The sequence below is a fragment of the Carassius auratus genome, chromosome 5, assembly GCF_003368295.1.
Source record: "Carassius auratus strain Wakin chromosome 5, ASM336829v1, whole genome shotgun sequence".
NCBI lineage: Eukaryota > Metazoa > Chordata > Actinopteri > Cypriniformes > Cyprinidae > Carassius > Carassius auratus.
Genome location: NC_039247.1, coordinates 13,075,797 through 13,090,100, shown reverse-complemented (window position 1 = coordinate 13,090,100; position 14,304 = coordinate 13,075,797). Strand labels below are relative to the sequence as shown.

At 35.6% G+C, this 14,304-nt stretch overlaps 1 pseudogene; it reads left to right on the top strand.

The window, feature by feature from the left end:
* The first annotated feature begins 1,583 nt into the window (after positions 1–1,583).
* On the top strand, positions 1,584–13,873 carry LOC113076208 (tumor necrosis factor receptor superfamily member 27-like; annotated as a pseudogene).
* The last annotated feature ends 431 nt before the right edge of the window (positions 13,874–14,304 follow it).

Sequence of the window (14,304 nt, the reverse complement as noted above, 5' to 3'; positions counted from 1 at the left end):
TCAACTACTGTCATCAAAGATGAATTAGCTTTTCTCTTCAAACCACTTATATTTTAATATGCCCTTGTAACTGTGCTAATAGTTAATGTGCAGAACTAAGTCTTTAGGTCTCTCTCTCTCTCCAGGTGGTTGAAGTGTTCTTATCTGAACTATTCTAGTCTGGCTCTGCTCTACGGCCTTCAAACTCCAACTAACACACTCAGACAGACACATTTAGGCATGATCCTAAAATTCAAGCATTTGAGTTATATTGAGATATCTACAAAATAACTTTCTTTTTTGCGTTAATCAGTCATACTGTATTTATTGCCTTGGTCTGAAGTTCGTCATTACAGACTTTGTCTGGGGCACCTTCGTAGAACAACATCTGTCTTAGACTTAAATATGAAGTTTGACGTCAAAACACATACACGTGCGTCTTTTTAGAGGTCAAAGCAAGTCTACGCTTCTGATAAGGATGTGTGTGAAGTGGAAGAGGACAGGAATGGGCTGAGATAAGATTCAGGGATGAGGTGAACACATGGACGTCCACAACAGCAGGACAACAATGACCAACTATCTGTGAAACTGTTCTGTTAATATAACATCCTGCCAATCTGTAATTTGAATTGCTTAAGATCGGTTAAGGGACAAAACAACCCGTACAAAAGTTCAGACCTGGTCCAGTTCAGACACAATAACCCTGACAAAATATAAAAATACTCCTCCGTGCACTCTCTCCCACTTTCTGTTTTTATCAGTTTTTTCTTCCTTTGCCAAAACTACTATGACTGCTATGCAAGGCTACAGTGCCCTCCTACTCCCTCACTCACTCACACACACACTAAAGTTTCAGATCTTTTCATCAACAAGCCACAATCACTTAAACAAAAATGTTTCACTTAATAGTTGCACTTAACAATTTCATAATAGCTTGTGTGTTTGATAATTGTAAATAAATTTGATACCTTGTATTCTCAGTCGGGTCAAATAAGGCATAGCAAACATGGCCTGATGTGGTAGGCTTCGTGCCAAGATCACTGAGCTGCAGCTGCAGCGCTCAGCTTAGTGTGATGCAATCTAATAATGGAATGCAATATAATACAATGTACTGTAATGTGATATAATGTTATGATCTACAATTAAATATGAAAAAGAACTGAGTATTAAATGAATTGTGCTATATGTCTTATTAAGTTATGTAAGGGTCGAGTCAACTTCGTAGGTCAATTTATTATTGCCCCCTTGTGTCCTTAAGAGGTTGCTGCAGCGAGTTAACAGTTGAATTTATAATTAAAAAGATGAAATGCTCTTTGAACATAGCCTAGCTATTTGGGGGGGGGGGGACTTATTTTATTTATTTGTATATATAAATTATACGGTTTTATATATAGCCTATGCACGTTATATATTTATATTACGGCTGCTTGTGGTTGGCGAACAGTAGCTAGCTACTACGCCACAGTAGTATAAATAAACAAGCTATCCAAACAAAATGAAAAATTTCCATTCAAGAGTATTTCTCAATGAAATGGACTTTGACCGTGGCGGTGGGAGCTCGAGCATCTCGGCTTCTTCGGCTGCTGCGGATCTCTGTCACGGTGCGAACATGTCGGGACATGCCTGCGTGACGTGCGTGTCCCCGCGAGTAAATACACTCGACTGGCCAAGTGTGCCAGTCAACTTCAACCACAAGAAAAACTGAACCGAATTTAACCAAAGCCACAGGAGACTGTTACTTTAATAGGACAGAGAATTAAGTGACTGCTGAGATTGTCCCTGGCGCAATGTAAGTGTGGACGAAATTGTCCCTAATATGCGACTTTAAAGGAGATTCATGATGTAGCCGGTGCACTGCTCTCTGCTGTACTTTTCAATCGTAGCAGTGCGCCCTACTTATTTCAATTTGACCACCTTTCTTGGATTTTATGTTAGATTATTCCCAACAGATCATTTAACGTAGGTATTTTCGTATTAGATGGCACCTCAATGTGTGCTCTCGCTCTCTCTGTTTCTCTGTGTTCTCAGATCGAGAATGGACGAGAATGGATGGACATTAATCTTTATTATTGAAACGAACCTAAATAGCTGACTATAACCTATATTACATGAAACTATTTCCCTCTTTTGTCTTTTCTGTTTCCTTCTCTGATACCTCCTTCACTATACACGATAAAATGGACTGCAAATGCTTTTTTTAACAGATGCTGATCTAAAACTCTTAGATGACTTCCACTTATTATCACTCTTAAATGATTGTCTAATATATAAAATGTTTAGTGAACTTTAACATTAGAAAGATTAAACGTACCACTCGTGTAGCCTAATTCAAACCTTTGAGGCATCAACAGGTTTAGTAAAATATTTAGTTCTAGCTAAACAGTTGCATTTAATATGTACGTTTAAAAATGATAACAAAAATATGGATTAATAGATATAATATTTCATCTAGGCTAGATCAAATTTAACCCTGTGCTTTGATTTTTAACTTCATTTTTATTCAGTGATTACTTCATCCTCAATGTAAAAAAAATAATAATTTAAATGTTTTAAGACAATAAGAACTACAGTGTTATCAAAATCTGCTTTTTACCTTAAAAAGTACTAATAGCCACCATAATATAGGTGGTACAATATGATACAATAATGAGTCATCGTAAGTGAAATATTGCCAATACTTATGTATAGACAGTGCACAGGGTCACACACAAGACTAAAATAATGCAATAAACATTACCTGAATAACAGAAAATGTAATACAATCTTAACACAACACCTAATATACATTACTGATAACAAAAACAAGAATTGTAATTTTTATAATTTATGTAATGTAATAATGTAATTTTATAATAATGTAATTAAATATAATAATATGTGAAGTATCATTAAGGGCCTTATGTGAATGTCCCTTTACCTTTTATTATTATTATCATTTATTTTAATTTTACCATAAATTATATGGTAACTAATAGTTTTTATTTACAAAAATCATACATTTTACAGTATTTTACAGTAATATTACACATAATTTTAAGCTAATTTACACCTTTTCCCTTTAATTTGTTAATTTGTCAATTAACAGTTAACATAACTTTAGCAGCATGTATTATTTTACATACAGGCCTCATAGTTTTGAATTGAGGATTCGTGTGTATTGTAAGCCCATGTTCGCATGCTTTATGTTTTAACTCTATGTTTCTGATTCTCTTAGATATGCGATGGATTGCTCGATGGACGAGTATTACCACACCGTTCAATGCCACAAATGCCCTCAATGTCCACCTGGCCAAGAGCTCAAAGAGGTGAGAGAAAGAGAGTGAGACTGAGTGCAAGTGAGCAAGAAAAATGCCCTGCTGTGTATCCAAAATTTTCAGTATTACCTTAAAGCAAACATTTGAAAAGTCATTCACTTTATTAATCAACATTTGAGAAGCCCAGAGGCTGTGTGAAGAAGACAACACCTATAATTAACTGGCACTTATTTTTAAACGCATGAAGATGAACCCCTGCAGTCAAAGTCATCAACATCTGTTGATTGACTTTGTCAGATAACATGTTGTTATTTTTTAAAACATTTGATTATGCAGATGTTTAATTTTGTAGTAACTGCTGGACTTATGGGTTAGTATTCCTTGACATACAAGCAAAGGATAAAACTAGTTCTTCATTCTATTTCATTTTAAAAATAATTATTTTGTAATATATTATAATATATTTATTTTTATTTATATAAACCCATATATATATATATATATATATATATATATATATATATATATATATATATATATTGATAATGTGACTTTTTTTCAAATAATTAGCAATTTTGATAATGTAAAATTGCAATTGTCTTCGGTTTATAACTATTTTTTTATGTAATTTTACATTTTTTATTTTTATTTTGTTAAAAAATGTGAATGTCTCTCTTAGGTCTGTTTTATGTACATGATAAATCTATATGATGACATAACATGTTAAAAATGTCCAAAGGAGAGCCCCAATTTGTGGACTGTGTAAACATGCTGTAGTATCCCATTCCTGCCACCAGAGGCTTACACATGACCTTAAATGACTTACAAACAGGGCTAGGTTACATAAGCTGCGTTCTCAGAAAACTTGAACACATCCAGTGTGCTTATCATGTTACTGAATATGATTGTGTGTGTGTGGGCTGTTAGGACTGTGGTTATGGTGCAGGCGTGTCAGCTGTGTGTGGCGTATGTGACGTTCGGTGGTTTAAGGAAGACTGGAGCTCTCACCCTTGTGCACTGTGACAGAACTGCCGGAGACTCAATAGACACCAAATCAAGCGCTGCACACACACAGACAACACAGTGTGTGGAAACTGCCTCCCTGGGTAAGACTTTCTTACTCACTCACTCACTCACTCACTCACTCACTCACACTCACACACACACACACACACACACACACACACACACAAAACAAAACAACCTTTATGCAACCTGATTTGTTCAGCTGATAATTGTGATCAACCCAAACACTAATGATTGCATACAACATTGCACCGAAAACTTCATAGTCTCACACACACCTGTATCCTGGTTTTCAAACCAAATCCCCCTTTTTTAATTTATTTTTATTGCAGTTTCTACAGTAAAATGCGACTGGATGGACTAGAAGATTTAGAATGCCTTCCATGTGACCCAGTCCCCTTCAAAAACATACAGTGTAACTGTGAGTACCATACTGAAAAATACAACCTTCACCAACATGACTGTGGACAAGTCTGAGCACTGTGTTCTGTTCAGTTCTGTTATGCTTCATCCATCTGTAGCAGCCCATTTTTTCCAGCAACCATGTTAAAGGGATGGTTCACCCAAAAATTCTGTCATCATTTACTCACCTTCATGTGATTCCAAACCTGTATGAATTTCTTTCTTCTGCTGAACCCAAAAAAGATGTTTTGAAGGATGTAACTACACAGTTGATGGGAGCCAGGGACCATAGTATGGACTAATATACTTTGGAAGCCAATGGCTACCATCAGCTGTTTGGTCTGTGTACTTTATTCTGGTCACTTGTTTTTCTACTTAAAAAAAAAATAAAGACAAATTAGAAACTTTCATTTTGTTTAAGAAACAGAAAACAACATATTTGTTTAGAGTGTCTGTATTTTCACGGCTGCTGTGTGTTATTGACAAAAAAAAGATGTTACTTTATTCATAACCAGTAAAACGGCATTTGACTTTTACTGTGATATAAAATTAAATGGAATAAAATATGATACACACCATTGCTGATTTTAGACTACTCATTTTAATCTAGGCATATTTAAGAAAACCCTCACAGGTAACATGTTTTCATTTACTATTACAAAAAGCAATTGAAGCTGTACATCTCTTATGTATAATTTTTAAATTTTAAATATTGTTATTTTTCTTAAAAAAACGAATCGATTCACTACCTGGAAAGATGTGAGACACTTTTTATTATGAAGGAGCGCTTTTTATTTAACTTCTTTTGGACTGATGCACTGCAACACAACCATTGAGTGACATTTAAACAGCTTGAAAGATCAAAGACAATTTTATTATTATTCTGACTGGATTCAACTGAAAGAATAAAGTCATATACACCTAGGATGAGTTGAGGGTGAGTCATTTAAAGTAGAAAATTTAATGAACAGAAGGTACACGGACCTGTTTGGTGACCCACATTTTTCACAACTAGAACATGGCAGGAATGTAACTTTTCTTCTTCTTTTCACCTATTAATTTTTTTATTTTATTTTTAATTGCAGTTGGCAAACCATCATAAAAGGTGCATTTCTACCACCTGGCGGTCTAGAATATGTGGTAATTAAAGTCATAGTGATGGGAGTAACTCTCAGTCAATTGAACTAGTTGTTTTGCAAAATAATTCACTGGCCCTGTCCTAAATTGCATTAGGACATCCTCATGATAATCCTCACGATAATCCTAACTTTCGTGATGTAATGTTGCTTTGACTATCGGGTAGAAGTCTGCTGCGGAGCTCACCTTAGTCTGGGCTTGAAGATGGTTATTTTTCTTACAAAAACGCATTGATTTGCTACCGCAAAGATGTGAGAAACTTTTTATTATGAAGGAGTGCTTTTTATTTAACTTCTTTTGGACTGATGAACTGCAACACAACTGCAAGGGTTTTGGGTGCCATTTGGGACAGTGCCTTTGAAAGCAAAAATTATGACAACACACATGAAAAAACCACACGCTGGTGACATCTTCTGGTCAGAACAGTGTTAATGCAAAGTTTGCCCAAATGTACAGAAAGGCACCTTTTTCAAACTAATTACAAAAGTGTCTATGAAAGTATAATCAATTAAAAGTAATGTAATAATCATTAAATACCCTTAAATATTTAGTGCCTGTATAATTTGGGTTCTTTTATAAAAAAGATGTTTTTAGGCAGGATTTGGCTAATTAACTTAGAAACAGATAACACGCTCCCTTTTTGATTATACATGCATGTTCATTAAAGCTGCAAATCACTGATTCAGAACAAAATATTCACAAAGGTTTCGAAATCACCCATGGCACAAGCAAAGTACAGTTGCTTATATATTGGGCTATTTTTCACCAAACTCATTCAGAATAATTTAAAATGATCAGCATATACATTTGTGCATTGGTGCTACAGAGTCACTGAATAACTGAATTCGGATACCCAGTTGCCTCCTTTTTGATCTACAGAAGAAAGAAAGTCAAACATGCTTGGAACGTCATGAGTAAATGATGACTTGAGAATGATGAGAATTATTGTTTTATTTATTTTTTTATTTTTTTGTGTGTGAATTGTCACTGTAATAAAGATTTACACAACCTTGAAACACAAACCCATGTCAATATATTGTAAATATGTGCATACACATTCACCGTTTTATTTCATACATAAAGGCACACTTCCTTCATGTTTTCATCCTCTCAGAGTTGTGGTACTCTCTTCACCCCGGCATGCACTCATTCCCTCCATGCTTTAATGCTCTTAACTGTGCTTCAGTTTTTACTCCTTCTTTTCTCACTGTTTTATCTCTGTTCTCTTTATTCTCTCAACATGATTACTGGTGAAGTAAGAGGGAAGGTATTTATCCAGCATGGATCAGTCAATGCTCTTTGAAAGTGCTCAGCATGGACTGAGGGTCGATCCTCCCTAAACCCACTCCATCATGGATTGAGGTTTTTAGCATTCTGCTGATCAGATACACTGCCAGCAACAGGAAGAGGGATGTTTAAAAAGCAAGGGAAGCAACAGAAGAAGGCAGCAGCAGTTGTTGTGCTTTTAAAAGTGAGAATCATTGATATTTACAGAGCTATAGATTCATGACCATTTAGTTGTTGATGTGTACTTCATGTGTTCTTAGGCAGCCATACAATTTGTTTAATGAAATGTAGTTATGATGAATAATCTTACTCCAGTGAGCTACTGGATCACTGAGTCAGTGATTTGAACTTGATATCTGAATCTTTAAATACATAGTTATTTTGACCATTTAATTTTTTTCAGTGTCTGTTGCACAAATCAAGCCGAGCAAATCATATAAATCAGCCAGGTTAACGTTTTTTTTTTTTAGTTTTTTTTTTTAGTTTTTTTTTTTAAACAAAGTAAAGAGACCTGAAACATAAAAAACTGAATTACCCCACGAAAAAAATAAAAAAATTCTGAATTGCCTGTTTACCAAAAGAAAGAAATCTTAAATAAGGACTGCATTTCTGAATAAAAGTTGATCTTGCTAGTATGTGGTCTAACTGATTCTTCTGTTTTCAGGAGGAGAAGTGACTGGTGCGACAAAAGTCCAGACCTCAGCACCTCCCATCCAAAGTTACCGCTTGTGCAGCAACAGCTGAATTAACAACCATCCTATTTGCTATTGTGTGTATCACCTACCAGACACGGGCTTCACTTAGGAAGACATGTAAATGCACTCCATATACTTACAAAAGTAATCCATTAACCACTAGGTGTGTCTTAAAACATAAATGTTAACTCACATTTCATTCAACCTTTACTCTCAGGTTGTTTATCATCTGTCAGTAACAGTCACCAAGACAGTGACACAGCTTTGGTTCCCTTAACAACCTTACACACAGTGATGCAGAATGCAGAAGCAGACACATCAAGTAAGTTTGTATGACAGGCTGTGAATTACAACTTGATTACAGACACAATAGGATGTGATGTAAAAATAAGCAATGTCGCCTGTACACCACAAAGCATATTGTCACCTTCAAAAATAGATTCAAAGTCTATTTAAAGGGGTCATATGATGCTACATGCACTTTTACAAGTTGTTTGAACAGAAATGTGTGTTGGCAGTGTGTGTATACAACCACCCTATATGATAAAAATCCATCCAGTGTTTTTTTTTTTTTTATTTATTCTGCTCAAATCTTTACCCCTCTCTTAAATCGAGCTGATCTCAAGATGCCTGTCTGTGTGACAGGCCCCTCCCACGATAGTTTGATTGACATTAGCGTTTTAGCAAGGACTGGAATTTCGTTTTACCGGAATGAGCTGTCATCAGTCCGCTATTGTTTCACCACCAGAGCAGATGTAGTCTCCTAAGTGATTGAGTTTTTTGTTGTTGTTGTTGTTGGATGTAATAATGAACACAACAGTTGCCATTTACTCCCAACATCTGAGCCGCTGAAGACATTGGATTAATGTTATATTTGTTTTTGAAGAGAATACACCCCTGATCCACATAAATATATATATATATAGCTTCACCTACAGAAGAAGTGAGTGTAAGGTTTTTCTAATGAATCTTTGCAAATCGCCTTATCTTTGTAAATCCTTATAATGTGCTAGTTAGCAAGTTTCATCATGAATGTAGCTAAAGTAAAAAGTCTCTCTTGAGAGCAGCTCAAAGAGAGGGGCGGAGTCAGCAGAGCTCATTGACATTTAAAGGAAAATGCTACAAAACAGCTTGCTCTGAAAAGAGCTGTTTTTGACATGGTAAAACATGTTTTTTAAACTACCATTGAGAAATTTTAACCAAACTATGTTTTCAGACAGACTTTTCATCAACTTGTGGAAAACGGGCATCCTATGACCCCTTTAAAACCAATGTCTTAGCATGACAGTATGGTGTTTCTAATAGGAGCCTGTTGCTGACACTGATTATCTGTGTTATCCCATTATAAAGAAACTATAGAGTTTAACTATATAGCTTTATAGTTATTAAGTGCAATAAAGCAGTGAAAAGAACTGAATCTGCTGCTTGCGCTTTCAGAAGGCTACGCAAAGTATATGGTGTTTCTTACAGTTTCTCTACGTCAACTGACAGAACAATGCCTGAGACTGACAGTCTTACTCAACATCTTTATCCAACAGCAGTATAACTCTTGTGATTGAAAGACAGATACGAGTTGTTAAAAAAGATGAAAAAGTATCACAGAATAGTCCCATACAACAAATGCTGTATATTCCAAGTGTTCTGGAGGTATATGACAGTTTTGGTGAAAACCAAACTGAAATTTAGGTTGGGTTGCACCAATAAGGATTAATCTTAAATCTATATTAAATCAAAGTTTATCCAATAATTCTGTTTCACCAATCTTTAAACCTTGTTTAAAAATAAGAAGGTTTACATCTATACATCCTTGTTGGTACAAATAACCTTTAATATATTATAATTAACAACAATTCTGACCTATGGCTGTGTGTTCATTAAATTAAATAATCTACCAATGGGACACATGAGCTCAATTTAAGACTGATGTAATGTTATGTTTTATGTATGTTGAGATATTTTTTAGAAGAGAGTGAGACATAGGGTGGATTGCATGACAAGGATTCAATTTAGCAAAGTTTAGAGCTAATGAAGGATTTGCTGATCAGGGTTTATCAGCAGCAATGACTGGCGCTCACCTCATCATCACTGCCGCTGTTTAATGTTACAAATTTTCCTCCTATCTAATCTTTGTCTGAATCTGAGAACTGCCGCGTTCAATCTTCATTTATACTAGCAATAAACACCTCTCTGAGACCTGATGAAACACCCACTGTTTCTGTCTTTGTTTAATCTGCCACATAATGTAATTGTATGTGCACTGTCATTTAATCATCTAATAATGAACATTCAAAAACTGTGGGCCCTATCACACACCCGGTGCAATGCGACGCAAGGCAAGTGTGTTTGCTAGTTTCAGTCCGGCGCTGTTCGCATTTTCCCGTCCAGCGCCACATCGTTTAATTAACAAAGGCACATGCACCCATTTGTGCACCCATGTGCGTGCAGGTCTAAAAAAAGATGTGTGTTCAGGCGCATTGCTGGAACATTGTTATTTTAAGGAGCTGAAAATAGACTGTGCCATAGACCAACTCAATCCTGGTCTAAAGTCTAAAGTCAGTGGTGCAATATTTTTTAGATTTTTAATCTGCTTGTCCCGTAGATGTTCTGCTCGCACACTTTAACTTCGTGCACAAACAGATTGGTTTCTTCGTTTGAGAAGCATTCAGCTTTTCCGCCAACAAATTCCGTCATGTAAATAGCAATCCACCATGGCCCAAGCACATCTCGCTCTTAAAGGGAGTGGGAGATGACACTCTGATTGGTTTATTGAACGTTACGCCCATTGCTTATTAAAAGAATAGGGACAGCCCATTCCCAAAATGGGTTGTCCACGGACCGTTTTTCCGTCGTTAAAATAGCAAAAGTGTATTTGGACACACCCTGAGTGTACCTGCGCCATATACTTTACACTTTGCCTTTAGATCGTTGAAATAGGGCCCTGTAAGTTAAAAGTTGAGATTTAATTTTATGTCTAATTGAGATTTAAATTTATGTTTAAACTTTTGGAGTAACAGGATTTAATTTATCTATTTTAAATATAAATTAAATCCAGGGTCAAAAGGTGCTTTAAATGTAAAGTTGTTTATTTTTAAACAAGGTTTTTAAAGATGGTTTGAACAGAATTATTGGATAAACCTTAATTTAATCTAGATTTAAGATTATTTCTTATTGGTCCAGCCCACACATAATATTTATTAAGAAACAGCACCAAAATAATCTTTGCTTATAATTACAGTATATCAGTGATGTATTTAAAAAAAGAGTAAGAAAGAGATGCAATGATTGTGCAATGATCTTATTTGGTCTGTGTCCTATAAGATACTTACCTGCTATTGAAGGATCCCTGCACGCTTGATGACATCACCACCATCACAACGTCTGATCTTGGCCTGAATGGGTGTGAGGTTCTTCCTCTGGTGCGAAGCTTGGCCTGCACTAATCCTGCAACAGGAGTCATCATGCAGGCAACAGAAACACCAGAAAGTTCTTCAGACTCAGCCCTTTCACGACAGCATGTCGTTCTCACAGGAGGAGAGTATACAGTGAGGCCCTGCTGTGCCGTAGAGCAGCAGACAGCCTGGGGTCTTCATGCTCCGGTTGAGTGCACTGAACTGGACCTTCAGCATCTCTCCAATGCCCCAGAGCTCCAGACATTAGGACCTTCATAGCCAGAAATATCCCACAGTGCTCCCAGGCCTGATGCTGCAGGAGCTGGAGAGTAGAAAGCAATAGGGGAATATGGAAAAGGAGATTGTTAATGTGAAGAGAGATCACAGAAGCAAACGTATGATCATGGTAATGAGTTATTTAAGAACACAACATACACACTCAGTACAAACTATTAAGTGAAGCCAGTGTGTTACTGTTGTTTGACATTTCTGCAATGTGAGAAACAGGTTTTTATGAGCACAAAAGGGCATTAACGGGACAGAGGCAGAGAGTTTCCATTTTTTCAGTTATGACACTTCACACATTTGGTAGAGTACATGATTCATTGAACTGCTGCTGCTACTCCACTGTGGAAATACTAGTCGACTAATCAAAATGTAGTCATTTTAATGTTACGATTTAAAATCAATACATTATTTTGAAAAGTGGGTAACGAGCGGAAAACAAATTCATTTAATTTCACCTCAGACCTTACAAGTGCTGCTTTTAAAATCATAAAAATTATTTACTCAGTGAAAGTATAACAGCTGGAAAGACATGAGGGTGAATAAATGGTGTGAAATGATTTTCTGGGAACCGCACAGTAAATGTAGTTCCAGGAAGTGCTTGACCACATTACATGTCCATATCACTTCCTCAAATGATTTCACTTATTCCAAAAGTCCTGACTTACAACAGCAAGAATGATAACACTCTTGTACTTCCGTTGTCTCTATCTAAAACCCCCAAATTATTTCCATGTTTTTGTCAAATTGGAGCACAACATGGGGACTGATTCTGGCAATGTTAAGTCCCCATCCCGGGATCATTCCTGGGATCAATCCTGGGATGTGTTTGTGTTCAAACAGAAGGCACATTGGCAGTTTTCCAAAATTAGCATACTGTGTGAATGGGGCTTCAGTTCAGATTTCCAACTTTTTTTATCTTTTTATTTTACAGTAGTGCAAAAGTTGAGCTAAACTATTTCTGCAATGTGATAAAAGACCTGTGCTCCCTTTTAATTTCATACACACCCAGAATATTCCAAGATTCAGTATTTTGGCAGAATATAACAGTATTTATCCAATAACTCGTTTACACAAATTCAAGTAGGCTACACAACCTTTTACGTATACAGTAAATTAACTGCACAGAGCACATGATGTCTTCAATATTCCTAAAAACATAATTTAACCTTATTACAACCAGCATGTGGAAACCTGTCTTAAAACACACACATTACAGTTCTTTGAAGAAGACTGCAGTTAGTGGCCTGAGGAGCGAGCTCTATTGTCAATAAAAGTGTTATTTGTGTGCGCTGGCGCCAGCACTTTAGTCAGCAGGTGTGTCGGTGAATACACAAAGATGTGTTTAAGGTGGTTTGGTGGACAGATGCAGGTGGGATGCCACAAAAACTGTACAGTTATACAATATTGCATAGGATATTTGGCTTTGCTCTATGCCAAATGTTCAGTCCTCCGAGTGGCAATGGCATCGAGCATCATTAGAAGGTGTTGGGTTCATTTAGTTTAGAGCTCACACCAGATCATTACGAATCGTCTTCAAGTATAAAAAAATATAAAAACTTGAAAGTATAAAATAATGCAACAAAAATGAAGATTATGATACATTCTTCTCCCATTTTATTCAGGTGACGTTGAAGTGCATTAAAGAAGGTTTGTTAGAGCTATTTCCTGAGTAGTTTAGAAGTTGGCATTTTAAGTTGCTGAGAATGAAGCATAGCGATGACCTTCAAAATGGACTGTATCCAAAAAGGCATTTAAAGCAATTGCTCATCTTTCTGCACCTTAGATAACTATTGCTAATATAAAGCTAATATAAAAGCTTTAATATTTTAGCATTAATATGTAATTATTCTAGTGTAAAATGGTGCTAATTTCTTTTCTGTATATTTAGTATTTTGTATTTGTTTTGCTAAATATTTATAGGATCATGTTTTAATAAAAGCTGCATTTTTCATCAGTGTTAAGTGTGGTATACTGTGTTGTATGTAGCAGTAGGGTTTTTTTCTACTATATTAGGGTGAATGTGTTCTTAATCAATAAATCAGGAACAGTATTTGGGGAAGAAATGCAATTATGCTATTATTGTCGGTGTTGTTTTGTTAAGTATATTTCAAATAAATAGTTTTTCTATTTTTTTTATTGAGCTAATGTCACATTTACTTTGTAGAATTTAATTTGCATCAGTAAAGGTGTCACAAATTAAATGTTTAAAACATACATTAAAACAATTATTGAATTAAACAAAAAAATCTAAAAAGGTCGACCTTTAAACTTTTATATATCAAACTGAAAAATGCACAAGCTTCACTGAAAGAAAAACTCATACAAAGATGTATTCATTTGTAAACACAGAAAGTTCTGTCTTCTCAGATATTTGTATGTGTATTTACATTTACAATAAAGCTCGAGAAAAACTAAATATGGGAGCTGGTCCTTTGAAACATAATCCATTAAAAACGTATAATCCAATGTTAAATGGTTATATGGGATTTACCTGATTTCTAACATCATTTTCACATTTGGAAAGCAAATGGTTTATTTTAAAGGAATACCAATCTGTCTATACTGAAGAAAAAAATTAAATAAAATAAAAAACAGAGAATATATCAACACCCTCACAGGTGAACACACAGGAGAGGTCTGTAGAGCCCCCAACTGGGCTTCTTGCTCATTGCAGATAATTACTGCAAATATCCATGCTGACAGAGATAGTTGAGAGGACAAGGAAGGAGATGAGGCACTAGTGCATCTAACAAGCAGAAAAACATTTTTCACATTCCATTAAATGACATTCAGCTGTGCCACAGAGCTGAGTGTGTTTATAAAAAATCCACAAGGAAGAAAAATCTC